The 19,534-nt window shown below is 47.3% G+C and overlaps 1 protein-coding gene across 1 annotated transcript in view; it reads right to left on the bottom strand.

Annotated features, from left to right (window-relative positions):
* LOC131285534 (AF4/FMR2 family member lilli-like) overlaps window positions 1-19,534 on the bottom strand; it is a 60,008-nt gene that overhangs the window by 30,038 nt on the left and 10,436 nt on the right. The window lies entirely within an intron of this gene.

Raw genomic sequence — 19,534 nt, 5'->3', positions numbered from 1 at the left:
CAATCACGCGCAGAGTAATCGAACATTCGGCACAATTTTCCGCTCCATTTGCCAAATCCACACACCGCGTTGTACGCGTGTTTCTAGGAATATCTTCAGGCTCATTAATCTTGTCGGCTTTTCGTGGTCGTGCCGTTATTGAAACGGCTCGTCGTCGCTGGAAAGACCTGCCCAGCACGTTGCTCACGTCGACTGCCGGTGGAAGAATCTGGTTTGCTCTTCATATGCAGCTGCGTCAGACATGGCTACTGATTTATTTCGAACCTTCCACTCCAGAGAAGATGATGTTGAAACATCCGCGCGGTAAGTGATCGAGATTCGTGCGCTTGAGAATACGTTGCCCTATTTCTGGGTCAGCAGCACGGCGGGCTTTCGATGACACCCGTCGTGATCCGGCGGCTGGCGTCGTCTCGACCGGCTGACCCAAATCCCTAGAACCGAATAATTTTTCAATGATGCTCCAGTGACACCGTGGCATGGTGAATGCGTACGGTTTCATTCGCGCAGCAGGAATACTAACACCCTTCTTTCACCTTTAATGCAAACCGAAACCGAAAGTTACATGATCCCTTCGATTGGGTTTTCAAACCTACGAACCCATCCAGACTGACCGACCCTAATCGAACGCCGTTTTCAACTTGTAAGGGTCGAACCCTACGGCTGCGTACACCGGTGTTTCGCGCATTGTGTGCAGCAATCGATGTAATTAACAGTTTTCTATCAATTACCGAAGCACGCCGTAAGCACCCGCAAAACGCCGAAGCCCGTGGGTTAGACACTAGACACCCTACGCGGCGGTGTAAGTTAATTAGCCTGCCGCAAGAGGCGACGTTGTGTTGGGAAATACATTTTCCTAACAAAGGTTTTTTTCGAACCTCTACGCCTAGTGTGTGTGCACTAATTGATGGCGACGGTACGGTTGATGGATTTTCGATGACATAAAGCCAGCACCAGCCAACATAAGCCAGGATCGATCGTTAACGGTCACAGCGCTCTGTTGGATGTATATTGTCACCACTTGGGTGCTAATGTCCGCGACAAGTGGTATTCATAATCATCACCCACAGCCGGATGTTACATCATAACGAGTGATGAGTTGGATGAAAGCATTAGAAGGAAAGCATACTCCAAAGGCTCCAAAGGTTCTTTGTATAGGATTGGATTCAAGCAATGCTCCTCCTCCGTTACACAAACGCTGATATTTCTTTAAAATAGTCTGTGACCTACTCGCGCCTCAGTTTTGCTTAACAAGAAAATGTTTGCAGTTAAATTTAAAAATGTCAAACAAACATACTAAAATTAATTTCCTTGTATAACAATACTATTCGAAATCATAATCGTGGATTAAACTTCCTAAACGCAAAAAAACAGTACTTCATGCAAACACCTGATCATTAATGATCAAGCTACAAAACTGGGCAAAACCTTACTGGACAAAAATTGCTATTCATCATTGGTTTGCATAAAATGTGGCAAGCCAGATCATAATGAAGTGCCCCTGAACCATTTTTCCCCTTAGCTTTAACTCAACGATCAATATGCAAAGCACAGCAATAATATACACCATCGTGGGTTTCCTTCCCCTTGAACTTTCTTCAGATAGAAAAAAAACCCTTTCACCCTGTACCTAATGCAAAACAACAAAAACAAAAAAAACAAACAGAAGCGTGTAGGATGCGTCACTTTTCCAGCCGCCCTTGGGCTTTCCCGGCTAAGCGCGAACAGCGGTGGCGAAACCATCTGCATTTGAATAAAACATCCGCTAAACAGCGCACACTTGTTCGTGATGTTTCTAATCCGGTTTGGAATCCGTCCTTTGTTTTTGTCGATTTTTTGCTTTAGTTCCGTTCACCTCTCGCAATCTTTTTATTATTTTACAAGCGCCAACAATCGCACTCGCGCGCTGACATCATATCATTGGACGCCGCTCCCCTGGGGCCCTCCGTAAGGGTGTTTTTGCTGTTGTGTTGCTTTCTTGCAAATAATTATTCTACGACGTTTGTTTTTCGCCATGCTTTCGCGCGCGCCCTGCTCCGCTTCTATTGCATTTAGAGGGTGAAAGTGTACGGCGGTGGCGAACGTGGATGCATTTGTAATTTTATCCACTACCGCGGGTTCGAACCCTCCCGAGCGTCGAGGAGGAAGTTGTACCGGAACGGAACGAATGAGTTAGCTTGTTTTCGGGAGACAATCCTGCCGCCGACAAAACAATCGACTCACCCACTGCAAACGATATCGATCGGTGTCTAATCTGTTCAACACAGGCCTGCCTTTCTCTTGCCCGCACCGCGCACACCACTCACAGCCAATCGATCGAACATGGTCGCGTTAAGCATCAAGCAAGCCTTGTTAGATGCGCGTGGTTTGAGCTTAAGCGTGTGTCGAAATGTGATGTCTAATGCCTCGGGTAAGTCAACAGACGATAGCGACCGGAGTGCACTATAAATCGCGCGTGCAACCGCAGCAAGTTGTTCGACATTATGGACTCCTTGCTCCCGAACCTGCTCGACTTGTGCGGTGCGATCTCGACTGCAGGCCCGTGGCTTGTGTTCCGTCCTCTGTTTGTAACATTAATGATAGGATAATGATTTTATTGTTTCCGCTTATCGCGATCGCGTATCGAAACAACATCCAACCGCCAAGTTGAACGTCGACGACCGCTGTTTGCCTTACGCAGCAGCAGCAGCATCGAAACGCGGAAGAAATACAATCATAAAACCGTACCAACATGGCAGTTAAATGGAATACAGTGCATCGTCTTTGAATGCCAACTAAACCAAGCGCTAGTGAACATGAGTGAACCTCTCGACGATTTCGTGAGCGGGTGGTCGAACCTCCGAAAAACACACCATTTTCCAGCTTTCCGGGGGCCAAAGGAAATCAAATGTTCAAGGCTTTTGGATCTTTTGGATGGTTCAAGCTGAAAAGAAGGTTCAACCCGTTGAAGCTTTTGGGCAGGAGGGTGCAAAGGGCAAGAAATTACGCAATCCACGCAGCTCCCGAGAACCATTGTCGTGCGTATCTCGTGCGTTTAGTGTGCGGCTGGCTTTTACGATGTTTTCCTTATTAGGTTACGTAGCGCCGGCGAAGGATTGGTTTCCTTCTATCTTTTCCACCTCCACTGCCATACCGCAGTGATTTCGCACACAAAGTTTAGCAAACAAACAGTCCCTTAGCGCTCGTCGAAAGTAGCGATCGCTACTCGCACCGACCCTCTCGATACCGAAACAGCATTCTGGCGCCCGGCGTCTTTTCGATAGCGTAAACTGCGTTCGATCACGTAACGCCAAGTGGCTCCCTTTGAAGCCGCCTGCAACAATGTATGTCCGTATCCCGGGCACTCACCTGAAAGTAAGAGGAGAGGGAGAAAAGAAACCAGAATTACTTTATTAATCCAACCAGGATGTACGGCACGACTCGGTCCGTGGATTTATTGCCCGGGTTAGGTCTGGGGTTCGAAGGTTCGAGGTGATGTTTTGCCAGAAGATAAATCAATGTAAGGTACGACGATGACGATGTCGGCAGGAAACGATAAAGAACGGTGAACGGGGTGATGATATTTGCAACGAAATAAACACGAAAACGGGGAATATGTTGATGACTGATCCCAGCTACCCGAAACTTTAAAGGTGCTGACAGGGTTCCCATTTCGAAAGTGCCCCCAGAGTCCAAAAAAAAAACGCGGATGGTGTCCACTTTCCCAAAATTCAATTTCCCTCCAGTCTGAGCACTTCCACCCACCAGGAACAACCACCAGCGAAAGAGTGGCGAGGATCCGGGGGAGCAATAAGAGTGAGAGTCGAAGACCCACATACGCACATCAGCTACTTGGTGCGAACGCCCGCGTGCAAAATATCGCGCGACATGAGAAGACACACCGACGAAAATACGGCACAGATATACACCGTCCTCCTCCTGTGTTCCCTCTCCTCCTTTCGGTTGACTTGGGTTCCATCACCACACCAACCGCTGGAAAGCTCCGAGTCTGGTGCAATAAAAGGTCTCCCGTTGGTGAATGCCACATTGAGTTCATAACAAACCGCAACCCCCTTGCATCGCGTCGTGGAGTCACTGAAGTCATGGGCAACCTATGGGCGACAAGCATTGGGGGTCTATCCGTGTACGCTTAATCTCTTCGACTATATCGCCGACGACTGCCATAAGCTCCGTCGGTGACCAACATTTTACGCAGTGGTCTCTACCGTATTTCCACCTTCCACTACCAGTGCCAGGGGAGACCAACTCCCCAACTTTTCCGATGGGATGCAAAACGAAAGCGATCGCAAAATGCGTCAACCGAGCCACAACCGGACGCTTGTTAGTACGTGCACTGCGTACTCAAGCAATCAAAAACCGTTCCACCCCGATCTAGCGGGTGCGTATATCAGAATAACATATTGTCTAGTATTGGAAACCACTAACTAGGCTGCCCAAGAGGATTCAGTCAAACGACACACCGTTCTGAAGGGGAGTCAAAGTTTGCAAAATAAACATTGCCAACGACGATTTGGCGTGTGATTATTAAAAAAATTATGTGATCATTTTATGGCACGTTTTGTGTGACCCGAATGCGAATAAGCTGCTGTCATCCCAGTTGACAATCGGAGTGATCCGTAGGTCGGCTATCCACCCTTGGTGATCAGAGATACAACGATGCATGAAACGATAATGAACTTCAATGGAATATTGTCAAAGCAAAAATAAATTCACAAACATTCCAGCCAAGATCTGTTTTACCACGAAGTATCATCGGACTCCAGATAACTCTTCACATATTCTGTGCGTCGAAAATCCGGTTCATGTTTCAAACCTTACCTATCTGAAGAAAATCGCAACACACTACTCGTTAATGATCAACGATCAGTGACCCACAGTTTCGTACAAGGACTCCGCTCAAATGACTCCAAATAACATCTCGCACCGAATCGTACAAAGCGGATTTACAAAGATTCGTCAATTTAAATCCTGGCGCCATGTTGTGGTTCGATGCTGGTTGAACGAAATCAAAAGACTCCTTCTCGATGGTGCAGCACACTCGGAACTGATTGCATTCAACGACCGAACGACCGAAAATGCCACTCAGTCATAAAGATCGACAAGTAATGGTCACCACGGTGGCCTTGCCGGGTGCATACACCACACTTTGTAGCAACCACACTGCACATAACTACAGTTAATTGACTGCGAAAGCCACACGGAACATCGTCGACGGAATGCGGCGAGAGTTGCAACGATCTTCGGTAAGATCGATATCCGGTAGCGTCAGATATATAAATATCAATCCATCAATCCCAGCTCGTACACAAATCACACACTTGGCAAATGCAGCCTCGTCACGTATTGATGCGAGGAGAACCTGCGCACACGGTAGCTGGTGGAATATTTCATCATTTGCAAATGAAGGGTGCATGCAGACCCCGTGATGCATGCCTACCTACTATCTTCCAATCTTCCTTAAGGTCTTAACAAAAGTTCCCTTTCGAAGACAATCTGTGACTAATTTGTCCCTTGCATTGACCGTGTGAGTAAGTGATCGTGAGCTTATGGCTGTTGAAGTGTGCTCATGTAGGTAATGATTGACAGTTTACTACTGCGTGGCTGGAAGACTTATGACCCGAGCGAACCCTGAAATATAAAAGAAATCATTTATAACCCGTACCATCGATCGACAGTTGATTGACAGTTTGGTGAACCCGAGGGACGCGATTGAGGGATTTTTCCTTTGAGTAAAGATTGTTTGTATCCCCAGGTTTCGCCTTCTGTTGAAGTGCTTCAAGGTCGCCACAGGGCAATGAGGATAAGAATACTGCCTCTCTCTATCTCTTTCTTTCTGCCCTTAGGTACTCCATCCAACCTTCCGTGGTTCCAGCGAATCCAGAATTCTTCTCCCAAATCCCGCGATCGCAAAAAGATCTGTGGAATGTGTGTTTTACCTGGCGTTCGCGGACGTTCATAAACTCGCCACCACAGGGCCGACGCCGGTTTTCTGGTGGTCAAACCAGTTTGGGCCTTCGCCCTTCCCTAACGCCGACCGACCATTCTTTTGGCCACAACAACACACACAGCATCGCTGGGGCTGGTTTGGGTTTCGATCGTGCACCGAGCCGTTGCCCGCAAGTCAGTCAAATCCACCACACCACAGACAGTTCCATTTACCAAACCCAGCGTCGCATGAGGCTGTGGTGGTATATATTTATGTGTGCGGTATATATTTATGATCGTTGAAGTTGGAACGTGTTTCGCGCGCGCGCGCTCGCAGTTCCGCGAGAACCAGCCGCAAATCATGCCAACGAGGTCCGCGTGTGCACGCGAAGTGCAGCTTCACCAAAACACACACTCACTCACTCACTCTGATGGCAAAACAACGAACCCCAAGCGATCGATCAACGCCTGGCGCGGTTGCAAAGAATGCACGCCAGAAATTGGATATCGGTGGCGTGTAAGGTGTGCGAACGCGAACTAATGTGCGAGCGCAGAAGAGCGTGGCTATTTGCTTCCCTCGCCAGTCGGGAAGCCATTTTTTGATTAAACACCTCCATCAGGGCAAGATTTACGATAGGTGAGCCAGCCTATCGCTAACGGCCTGTAACATGAACCGGCTCTCAGAGGGCGTTATATTGTACTTCCTCGCTCGGTTTCGTTCCCGAGCTTTGTGGCGAAAACGTAACTAAAATCCGAATGAAAATATATTTTCATACAGCTCTCCTTCCCGTATAGGATATTGGATTGTTTGTTCAGTTTGTATTCCGCTTTTATCTCCAAAAATGCGTAGATTCTCGAAAACAGATAGCTCGTTCTTTAAAATATTGCCCCACAGCCTAGTCCATCCCGTTACCCTAACCTAGCCGCTGATTATTGGGCAGCCAATGAATGTCAGCTTCCCATGGTCAGACATCAACAATAGCCGTGGGAAAGCCAACTGCCACCATATCCTTACATTGTTTGTTGATTTGACCACACGCAGAGGTGTGGTTTTTATTTTGGAAATGGTTGCTTACAGACCACAGTTCCGGTTCTTTTAGAAAGAAACTGAGCTGATTTACCCGATAAGGTATGCGATATAGCTCAGTTTGCAGAATAAGCGGTCATAAACATGTAATAAATCTAATGAGATATATATGTCCAGGTTTAGTAGAGTCTTTTGAGCCATACACAGTTCACACCATACATTTACTTCAACCGGAACGAGATCGGTAGATAATTCTACAAACTTCTTGGACTGCTCCCGGCACAAATTTATTCTGCCCAACCGACCCGAAGGTCAACGAGAGTAAAGCCCTTAACGCAACCATCATATTTGTTTGCCTCGCCTTAATTTTAACTATACCACTTTTATGGTTCACTTCAAACCCGACTGGATTAAAAGTGGTTCCAACGGCATAAAATAACCACTTTGGTCGCTACTGGCTTTCGACAAGCTGGCCCTAACGGCGAACCGTGTTAAAGCTGTCTCTACCACTGATTCACGCAGCGCGTTCTAAGATTCATGTCTAAGTTAGCGACGAAGAAAAGGGGCTTAACATGGATTACCGTACGGCACCAAAACTAGTTTGTGCATATGAATTACGATCCCCCGTCACAGCGACACGACCCGCTGGCCCAGTTCAAGGGCATCCCCTAGAGCCTCGCGGCATGAGGAAATTATTTTTCCCACAATTACTGGGTCCACCACGCGGATATCGCGACGCCGACCGGACCTGGAGGCAAATTAATTTGTGGTGCGAAAAAAATAATTCAGAATCCTACTCAAAACAGCAGCCCCGTCACACGAGAATGATCATGCGAAAGATCTTGCTGAGAGGAACAAATAAAAGCTTCTTTTTATACATGAAATTCCCTCCGAATGTGGCGAGAAACAACCAACGACCCGTCAAGGTCGACGCTTGTCATCCGATTATGGATATAGACTTCCGGAAATCGTAAACATCACGTATGACGTCTCCTGTTTTCTCTGGATCTCAGGCGATCTTCCTGACACAACATCAAAAAACTCAAACCGGGAAACCGTTGTGATCAAGTTCCGACCTACCTTACCAACACTGGAGATAAAAGGTAAAAACTAGTCCTTTCCAAAATTGATCATACATTTTCCCAAGCATGCGGAAGTTTGATCGCAGGAGATCGTGACATCGGTAAGCAGAAGGAGGGAAAAGAAAATATAGAAACCCGTAAAGTGTTTTCACATGTTACTCATGGAACGCATCACACGACCTCATCTTCATCAAGTCGCAGACCCATATAATCAATCCAACCAGTAACCGGATACTACCGGTCCACTCGAGTCCACACTTCCTTTTCCCCATGGAAACTCCGTGCTGGTCGGACCTCCTTGAGAGGATGCAGATATCGCCGTTCCAAACTCGGTCCTTCTTCCCTCCAATCCAAACAGCCCACGGAAATATGGAGCAATGGAACTGGTACTAACCTCATTAGGAGAGAGGTGGATTTGCAGTTGAAATATACAGAGGTGCCGCTTTCGGAGCGTCACCTCACTGGACAACACGACTACAACGAATATCAGCGCCAACGAGCCTGTTTGCACCAGCGAGGCCACCGACTATCCGGCGTGACGGACCCTGAGAGCGCAACCTACCCACCATCTCTACCTCTCGAAAAGGGACCCAATAAAGATCGCGGGTAACTTTTTTCAACCTTCTTCTCAAACGCTGCCAAACACGCTTTCGGACCAAAATAATCCAGTCGCTTTCGTGGGTAACGGATTTCGACATGACCAGCTCGAACCACACACCGGCTGCGTTGTGCAATTAGATATTTTTCTGTACCAAATTAGACCGGACCACCTCCGACCTACACTACACTACAAGCAGCGACGACACGTTGATCCGACCCTACCGACCGATCGATCGTGCTCGGTGAAGGAGCGGGAAATCTTACCCCAACTCCGGAATCATGAGTACAACTACCGTCTACCGTCGACAACAACGACGACGACGACGACGACGACGACGACGACGACGACGACAACGACTTTTACTCGGGTGATTCTATCCCCGTGAACCTACATAGATTATTGTGCAAGGTGTACAAGCTTTAATCAACGACTGCCGATCGATAGGTAACGACGGAGGGCCTGTCTGTCTACCGGGTTCTTGTCGGTTCTGCGCGCTGGCGGGCGTGCGGTGGTTGATTTGCATTTTCGATCGAACAACCGATCCCCCGGCTCGTTAGCCATTTCGTCAGGTTCACCCGGGGTACCAATGTTGTTCGCCACCTTTTATCTTCACGCTGGGAGACGAAGGAGCATAAGGTTTGCAAATTGTATGTACATTGGGAAATTTATTTTCTCCGGTCACATAGAAGTACTGCTGCTTCAGCAGAAAAACCTACTTGAAATCTTACGCCAGATTTCACCATCCCGATACCTTAATGTGTCTCAATCGCTCCGGGTCGAACAGTCACTCCCCGCCGGACCACCCTTCGTCATGAGTTTCCACCAAATCAGCGATCGTATCAAGCTAACTGGAACAAAACGGATACCTCAATCACATCAGCCCCATCAGGTGACGTATTCATTTCCATCCAAATGAGAATATAATCGCCCTGCTAAACGATATGCATCCTATCATTGCAGGCGTCATTGCGTCACCATCAGTGGCACCATCTATAGCGAAGGTAAACTAATTGCTGCTCGAACTCGCATTCATCCCCGATAACGCAGTTCACGCTCGATATAACTTGCTTTCAATGTGCAAAATAGATGCACACAAACGGTGCCCAACGCGACGCTAAAATTATCTCCATTTGAAGCTCGTAAGCTATTTTGGGGGTAGAGGTTAGCACACCGTATCTGAGGCATAACAGAAATGCGATAATTTTTCATTATTTAACCAAACGACGCGTGCGTTAATTGATGACTTCATAGACGGCCTACGCTAGCTAACTCGTGGTGGCAAAAAAGTATGAATATTGGTACGAAAATAGCTCCTAACGTAGATAAGTATCACTGATTAACAGGCTTGCTGGTCTGCTAAGCCTTAGACACATCGCTTCCGTACTGTACGGGCGTCACACGGTTTTGCCTAATTCGATTTCCACGGGCACGGAAAGCTAAACTCATTACGGCACAGCACTACGTCTTTAGCTTCCAGCGCGGACATGACACCTGACACTTCATGACACGGCCCGATGACCCGGTGGTCCGATTTGGCCCATTTAACCCGAGTAACCCGCGGGCCCATTCCAAACGCCACACTGCCTACTATCCACGACGTATATTGTGAAGGCGGTAGTGCCTGCCTTTACTTCCTACTTGTAAGGATTCCCTGTCACGGGTCACGGGCACCTAAGTCGTTTACTTGACACTCAGCTCCGGTAGGCATCTTTGAGAAACACACTTTCGCCATCGTTTTTACCTACCGGTAGATCGCATTTCTACCTCAGATAAAACTTCCGGAACTGGATCAAGTTCACCCAATTAGTAGGGATGAGCGCAAACAGCACCGCACCTTAGCGATTGGTAAGGCCATCGAACCCGGACAGGGCGTCGTCGAAAACCAAAATAAACTGCATTAAATCGATGACGCACGTCATCCTGCGCCGATACTTGCCAACACCGATCACGTTCTAGTCGTTTTGCGAGCACTTGAACCACGCCATTTCACTAAACCGGTCCGGTGCATTGATTTTGTTCCAATCGAAACCTCTGCAAACGGTACTCCAAAACGAAAACGCCATCATTACGGGCATGTTTTACTTTCCAATACGGAGGCCGGGTCCGACACACGAGTCATTTGCATTTGTTCAGATCCATGGCTTACCGTCCAATCCCGTGAAGCTGTTGGGAGTGTGTGTACCCAGCAGGTTGAGGATGAGACGTGACGTGAGCCACGGTACGCTACAAGTATACCAAACATCCAACGCAGTGTAACGTGTTGATCGTTACTTTACGGGCGTTCGATAATCCAGTGGCTCGATCGACTTGTACCGAAACAAAGACGACAATGTACACAAAGTATATCCCGGGAACGTCGGGCCCCGGGGGCAGGCGTATTGTCAACTATCCACAGTCCACCCCTCCTTATCCACACCGAAATCGTGTACACATCTTCCTCCCGGGGTAATAAAATAAAATCTTATAGCTCACGATCACCGATCGGGAAGCAACAGCAGCGTACGACTGCCGTAACATCCTCGCTCCCCCTCAGGGCTATCTGTATCCCATTAGTTGACCTCCCGAACTGATCTCGGAAGCTAAACGTCGAACGTCCAAAGTGGATATGGGATACCCTCTGAAGCTGCATTTTTACCATCTCTTCTCGCCCCCATACACTATGGCGTGGAAATTTACCTAAAAATTCCTAAGCACTCCAAGGCATTTGCGTGCCGCATGACTTTCGAACCTCAACTTCCCGCTGCAAAACCGCAACAGATGCACTACCGCGGTCGTTGTCTGCAGCTCTGCATGTTTGTCCGCTTTTACCTCGCTGGTGGATTAGTTTGAGGGCTACCCTACGGTAGGGTAGAGGAGTTTGTTGTAGCTAGTTTGCGAGTTTTTCGTGCCGATCGCGTTACTTGTTGTCGAGGTTTCACAACAATTGCGGAACTAATGTAATCGCTTCTCCACCTCCGGTTTCGGAAAATTGATGTGGGAAGCAGTGTGAGTTTCGGCTTTGCGTTGGAAATGAGCCCTGGGTACTGGCCGGAGAGGGTAGTGGCCACCGACACGCCATCGCGCAAAGCCAAAAGTTCAAGTGCCTCCAACTCCACAAACCGGGGTCCGAAGAACTGATCCCGAAAACCTATTTGTGTATGCGTACGTTGGTCTCAGGCCAGCCGCTTCAACAACTGTAGCCTACCCCAGACGCGGAAGAAGACGAGGCCCGCGGGTTTTCGGCTTTTCTCGCGGAACATTCAATCTCTGCACATTTTGGAGCAGCAGCGCGATCGTGACCCACGATGAAACACGCTGGTTGGAAAACATGCCGCGCGGTTTGCTGCCCCGTTTTATGCTCCCCCACCTGTCCCTCTATATGCTTTCGTGGGCACGTTAGCGAAACTTTAAGAAAAAAGAGCAATAGCCTGGAACACCTGTTCGTAGTGGCTCTATAGCCGCTCCACCCACTTATAACGATGGTGCTGATAGGTGCGCGCTGAGCCTCCTGACTACACACGGGGCCTATCGGCCGACTCCCATCAGGTTCCTATCAGCTCCCGCCGGTCCGCTAGGCAAATTCAGGCAATTAATCACAACACCTCACGCTCGCTGCCAGATCTACAGGCTACATGCTGGAGCCCCTGCTGACGTTTACGCCGTGATGGATAAGCAGTGCACCGCAGCATTCGGAAACGGAACGATTCCTACCACGCGAACAGGCAATTATATAGGGCGCACAGATTTGCAGAGCATACCATCCCCCAACCGTTTGGTGTTTGTTTGCTTGGGACGGCTTCCCTAACGCTCAATCAAGACACAGGTAATTAGATCGAATGCTCACAAACGGAGCTAAAGATCTACTTGATTTGTCTTCCTTCATCGAGCGGTTTTTGTGCACCATACGTTAACTTAACTCACCCTAAACAAACCAGCAACAGGCTGCTCGCAAAGAGCTATTACCAAGTTGTTCCACAATAAAAAAAATGTGTTATTTAGTCATTTTAATTTACAGGCACACTTTCTTATAATCAACAAACACAAGGCATGCCTTCAAACGGTGAATAATTCACTAGGAGCGTGTTATATTTATCATTTCCACCACACGAAGGAGAAAACAGTAATTAAATAAGCAAGTGCATCAGCACATCTTACGACAACGGACCATATTTAAAGCTGTACTTTCGACAAATTTAAAAAAAAACGTCCTCGAAAAAGACATAACATATGTAAGTCTTAACCAAAAGTAGTGGTTAGCATTAATTCCTTGCGAATATAAGGTTTTGTATTCAAAACACACATCCTTCCCCTTTATCTTAGCAAACCTGTTGATACTCTCTTTCGTTTAATCTATTTTCATGTCGAGATTGATCCACTGGCGGTCCCATGGCAGAGCGGCATCGTGAAAGTAAAACCTAACCTACCTACCGTTGGAAAACACCCCGAAAACATTCAATTCAAAAACGGCACATAGACAACCCCAGCCACACTGGTTTATGGGTTTTGTTTTTCTCCATTTTATGTTGATGCTTTTGTGCTGCAGGTTGTTTTTGATTGTTTTCATCGATTTCACAGCGGTCGACACACCAACATATCGCGCCTGCCACGGGCCCCATGAATAAAGATCTCAATGATAATTAACCGGCATGGGTTCGAGATGATGAACTTGGCCTCTTACTGTCAAGTTTTAAGTGGTTTTCCTCTGCTCCGACGTGTCTTCACTGATTTGGTGCTGGTTTTATTCAATCTGATCGAAATCTATCATCAAGCTTCTTTTAAGCGTTCTACAAATTGGCTAATTGATTGCATAATAGCGTTCATTGGAACTCTTTCGAACAAAAACACATCAACCATCAAATGAAGAGAATATTTTTTAGTAAACCCCCTAATGATAAAGGGTCTTTCATTCTAACGGAACCTACCAATCCTAACGTTACCCCTGAAGCTCTGTCGATGTTATATCGATCAAGACGAGTTCTAAAAACGTTAAATTACAATCTCTACCATCAACACCGCCAGCCGGACCATTTCAGTTGCTCGAGCTTAACGGACTGATTGCCAGATTGATGAGATTCCGGCACCAGCAAGCGATGCTCCGTGTGTTTCCGGAGTCTTGTTCGCTAGCACCCGTTTGATGGCCTCTATTTGCGTTACACTCCATTTGCCTGTAATTAAAACAGGTCCGAGTCAGGGCGTCCCTTGTGCATGCGAAATAGCGAAAGTACCGCAAGTGCCCGTTCTTATTTAATCAGCGCAGTTTCTTACGAGCTGCCATCTAAAAGGAGGTATAACCTAATGGCGATGTGATAAAATAGAATCACCTGACACCGAACAACGCCTTCCAATTCTTCCAGAATTCCGAAAACCGTTACTTCACCGGTCGTGCATCCCCAGAGCTGCACGGAAACTCGTGACTGCATGCTAATTGATCTCAGGTTTGGTACAGGCCACGTTAGTAGCACAGGGGAGTTGCCCGTGGATGTTGAGGTGTAAAAATACAACACCACCAACATCGCAGGGCCCGTTGCGCTGACATCACATCGGATGACGAGTTTTCATTAACACGCGCGTACATGAAACCATTTGTTACGGGGGACGGCGGTAGCAAAACATCGTCCAAATCGACGGCACGACTCACAACACAACAGTTACTACACCTCGCCAGGCCAGCCTTGTTCATGCTCGATTTACGGGGAATTTTTCGTGTCAAATTCCAATCAGCACTCGGGTGATTAGAATTGGAAATGAGTGGTGCTGCGGTCGGGTGTGAAAAATCTTTCGAAAGTGGAGTACGATAGAAATCCATCCCAAGCATGCAAATGGTACCTCCGGGCGAAGGAAAGCCTCAGAACATGGTGTTCTGTTCTTTCCGTCCATTCTGGTGAAGGTTTTTTCCGGCTTGTAAAAGTTTTTCCTGCCACCCTCCGCCATAAAATTAAGAGCCACTCGCACACTCAATAACAAACGAGGATCACCACCAGGCACGAGGGGCTTTCGGTGGTGTCGGAGGAGAAGAGTCTCCAATTTTTCACGCTGAATGCATACGTAATAACACGTCGGGACCGTGCATCGTGTGGTAAAAGCTCACAACCACAAAGGCTCAACAACAACAACAAAAAAAACCCCCCGCTCAACACTCAAGGGCAGCAATCGCAACAGAAGCGAACACACGGTTCGGACTGTGCGCCCCAAACGAGAGTCGTGCCGGTCGGGGTTCGCAATTTGAATGTTTCGCTTCCATTTCATGGTCGGCTGTGAAAAGCATCATCATCGGACCTGGCAGCACCTTCACCTGCAACCACCGTCCAGCCATGATTGCTTCCGGTTGATCATCGGCATGCATGCACGAACAGATCGTCTTCGAGGGAGAGGAAAAAAAAAGTACATCTTCATATCTAGAACGCACCGGAGCTTGAAGCAACAAGAAAGCATTCCGAGGTAGGGTTTTTTCATGCCTTGAAGCATCTTTGCGATCACCTCGAGGGCTCCAACCACACCCTTTTTGCGGTGTAATAAACGATGAGTCACGAGCAGCTCCACGAGACCCTGCCCTGGGGTGGGTTCCTTGGGATTCCGCTGCACAACAACCTACAATCGACGATATGCCGAGATAGGCTCGTCCGATTACGACTCGACCATGTAGAACCTGTCCGTGAGTCATTTCAATTTCGTAAAACTTGAGGTCCAAGGAGCGAAGATCTTTCCCTCTTATTTGGAAGTTCAGCACTTGATGGCGTCCCATGGAGTTTCAATCGATATTGTTTGCAAACCTTTTTTGCCAAAATGGCCGGTAATTGATGTTATTTTGTTTTGCGATTTAGGCTTTGTTTAAGTTTGTTAAGAGCATGCCTCTTGTGGCGACGTTGAATTTCTTCTCACACTCAGCGACCTTCTCCTTCTTAGCGACAGGTTTGCAAAAAACAGGCACCGACTTGAAAAGTGCCAATTGGAAGATGCAACAACAACGCATGGCGAGCAAGAAAAAGCACCTGAAAATGACTCATGCCTCACACCGTGACTCACTGCGGAGGCTGTGGCAGGCCGTCGTCATCTTCAAACGACGAATCTCGTTTGCGCTCAAGGGTTTCCGCTTCGATAGCCTTCGAGAGAGACGGGCGCGCACGATTGGCCAAGTTCAAGAGCTTGCGCGTACAAATAATGTAGACTTAATTTCAGACAAATATTTTCCACAACACAACAACCTGCGCCGAAGCTCGAGCGGCTTAATTAGCCACAAGTATGCGCACTGTAATGAAGAGACCATTCCGTGTACTTTGCGTGTTCGAAAACATTTCGGTATGGAATGGTTCCTCAGGGGAACTTTCCAGAACAAGGGTGCTTTTGAAAAGGTGCTGTATTATTAAGACATTAAGAGGGAAGGTCTCTCACCTTCGTGTGCTATCCTCCCAGCCAAGGGCGATTGTTTTGGAAACAACATAAAACCTCGGCCACGATTCTGCCGTCACGTTTTCATTCACGTGCAATTGAAACATAACTTTTTTGTTTTATTGTACGAGAACAATAAATCAACGAAACTTTCTCACAGTCACCAGAATACGAAATAATAAAAAAAAACTAAAGTAGAGGAGGGAAAACATTGAAACAAAAGAAATGGAAAACCGACCCACGACTACTTCCTCCCTCCGCGACCGTGAAGGGCATTGACATCGAAAGCATAGAACGGAAAAAAAGGAACAACTCCGGGGGTGGCATCGTTCGGACCGAATGCTACCAGTAACGCTTCGAGCCAGAATTTCCCATTCCGGTGGATGCGGATCCGTAGGTGGAGCGGCGTAATGCAGCGTGCTTCGGTTCCGGTCGGTGATTTCCTGCTGTCGAACGATGTTTTTTAATGATAATTTTATGAAAATACAATCCAACGAAGTGAAACATAATAAAATAAAAGGAAATCAACAAACACAAACGCAGGGGCCCCCACCGGGTTGCAGTATTGAATGTCTTGGAGAGAACCCCGGAGGCGCCTGTTCGAAAATGGTAAAACACACGGGATGTGTGGAAAATCGTGGAACGAATAGAATCGACACGAAACGCCAACTGTCAGCTCTTGCTTCAAGGGTAAGAACCTTCGATAGAACGCGTGGAACTTACGATAGAACGCTTCAGGGGCGAGACGGGCTGGCGACAATGGTGACCTGAGAAACAGTGGTCGGGAAGGGAGGATCCATCAGCACTTACCCGGGAGGTCTGAACAGAATACCACCAAGGTTAGAAGAATGGTGGAATTTTCACCACGGGAATATCGTTCGGGAGCTTCGCACTACGCGGTTTCCGTGCCATATCTTCAGACTCCGTCACGCTCCAGTGCACCTGCTAATGGAAACTGACTTCCAGAAAACCACCATGCAGGACCGCTTTTGAGCTCCCCCTGCGAAGTCGACGAGACTTTTAACTCCCGAACCAATCTCGGCCCCCTTCTTCCCCCGCCCGTGTTCATCGGAGTGTAACGCCTCGAGGGCACGAGTTCCTTTTTTCTTCATCAAACAGCATTCATTTCCCGCTTTCCCGGAACCCATTTTCCGATACGCCTGCGCCTCTGTACGCACGTGATCTCGTGATCCTCGGCGATCTTGGCTGCTACACTCGGATTTCCTTGCACGGTCGCGATGCCGCTGAGTCGAGCTGTTTTTCTCAACCGACAAAACCGTCAGACATTGAAGGGAAAATAAAATCTCGAGTGGCACCATCGCCAACCAACCAAGCGAGTCGGTCTTCTGCGTGCGTGCCAAATCGATGCCCGAAGCCAAATTGGCACTAATAATCGATAATAAATGCACCGCCACCGTCGAACGACGCCATCCGTGCCGGCTTGAGACGCGAATGAGTTTCTTTCGAATTTGCTACAATGAAAAAGGAAAAATCACGATGCCTGGGGTCGTTCGCGGGATACAAAGTTTCAAACGAGAGAACGGGAAGTCAAGTGCAGGCACACCATTGCGAATCAACACTTTCTTTAATTTAAACAAAGTCCATTTCCAAACGAACCAGATTGAGAGTTGAGTAAATAATTCATTTAGCCTCTTGAACGTGGGGTTTATTGACAGTTTGAGGAAAATACGATTGGCAAAATCTTTTTTCATGATGTTTTTCTAATCAGCATTTTTTTTTCAAGTTAAAATTATAGTTTTTAAATGAATGAAGGTTAGCAAAATAAATCCCATGGGCATTTAAATTGCATCCAAAGGAGAAACCTTTTACCTCAATTCCATCATCGGCATCGCATCGACCAACGTATGCACATTCGTTCACTTGCATCCGATCGGAAAATGCGACCGGAAGCTGACGGTCAACTTTGTTTATTTTTCCTCCCCCCGGACATTCCATTTAATGCACACAAAACTGCTCTTATGACGCTACCAGTACCAGCCGGCGGCAAACGATAGGCTCGAAACAGCTGTTTACGTCCGTAGTTTACTGCGAGCATATTTTCATTTTCCTTCTTTTCCTCACCATCGGCCACCGAAATTGGGTCAAAAATGTTGGACCCTTGCCCGGCCAGCTGAGGTCCGGTAGGCGAGCAGCATATTCGACGTCGTCGAATGGGTGTGTGTGTGTGTGACCGGTGGTCTCTTTAAAACTGCTGACTTGCGCCTTTTCTCTTTCCTTCGCGCCACGGACTGGAATTCGCGGAGCTACGCACATCGACCGATCGAATCGCCATCGGAAATTAAAAATCATTTCCGGTGCCTGTGTGAAAAAAGAGGCAAGAAATAGTACGTACGGCTTCCCGCACGCACCACACCGTTGCTTTTATGGGTCACCATAAAAGAAAACGTGGGTCATAGTGGCATAAGAATTGCGGGATCTGGTCGATCTTGACGTGATTTCGTAAAATTGTGAACGAGCTCTTCCCTACACACGCGGTCATAGAAAATACGAGCAATCCCGGCCGATGTTGACGATTTGAAATTGGAGTAGTTTAATTCATCCGCGCGGATGTAATAAAAGAGAAATGGTGTTCTTAATCAGACGTAAAATGGGCTTACTTCTTGAATTAACACTACTAGAAATAACCGTCATTGTCTTGCATGTTTTTTTACAGCAACACGATGAAACGGAAGTAATAAAATATTTATGGATTTTGCTAAATCAAACCACAAACGGGAAATCTAAATAGGAAAACGAGAGCAAAAAGCCTTCTTTTAATTCCATTTTTGCACCACAATCATCAATGAATTTCATGGCTGAAACATCTTGGGTTAATGTTCATTTAGAGAAAATAAGTAATTCTTATGCCTCTGTTCAACACGCGACTTAAATCGATTTCCCAACTACAACATTCAAAATCGATTAGCGAAAAAGAAAAATACACTGCCACCATTTCCACACAGTGAATCAACAATCGAAAATCGACGCCGAATCAATTCGCGCCGAAAGCGTCCGTCGCGGATCGATCTTCAAACGTCAACCTACCGCGACTAAATGCGCCCCGGCGTTGGCGAGCAAAGAAATGAAGAAGACTGTTGTGTCTTCCGCAACCCTACGCCGTTCTCTCGTGTGGCTCAATTTTTTTTTCATTTTTGTCAATATGTTGCCGAGCGGCGCAAAGCTTTCCCTCCTTTTAGAAACCTCCAGAAACCGGACTTCTTCTCAAGCAGAAACACGCTACTTGAGGCAGAGCATTGTTTCCGAAAATTCTGCGAAAACACTCGCGTGCGTTCCGTGTACGAACATCTTCTGGGAAATCGAATTGGACCGCAGAGCATCGTCGGATGTGGGTTTCCTCTTTTCGGAATGCGTTTGTAGCCTCCGGAATAAATGAAATGCAGTTTGTTTCTTGCTTCCAAAATCATTCTTCCCGCGCTGGCGGCAGTCTTTGCATTCCAAATGAGACCCCGACCGGGTTACTTCTGACCGTAGCTTCTAAAAAAGGCAGAGGCCAAAGAGGTTTTAATTCATTCGTGA

This window comes from Anopheles ziemanni, chromosome 2 (assembly GCF_943734765.1).
Source record: "Anopheles ziemanni chromosome 2, idAnoZiCoDA_A2_x.2, whole genome shotgun sequence".
In the NCBI taxonomy this organism is placed as follows: Eukaryota; Metazoa; Arthropoda; class Insecta; order Diptera; family Culicidae; genus Anopheles; species Anopheles ziemanni.
Note: the sequence above shows the minus strand (reverse complement) of the source record. Positions and strands in the feature narration are given on the sequence as shown.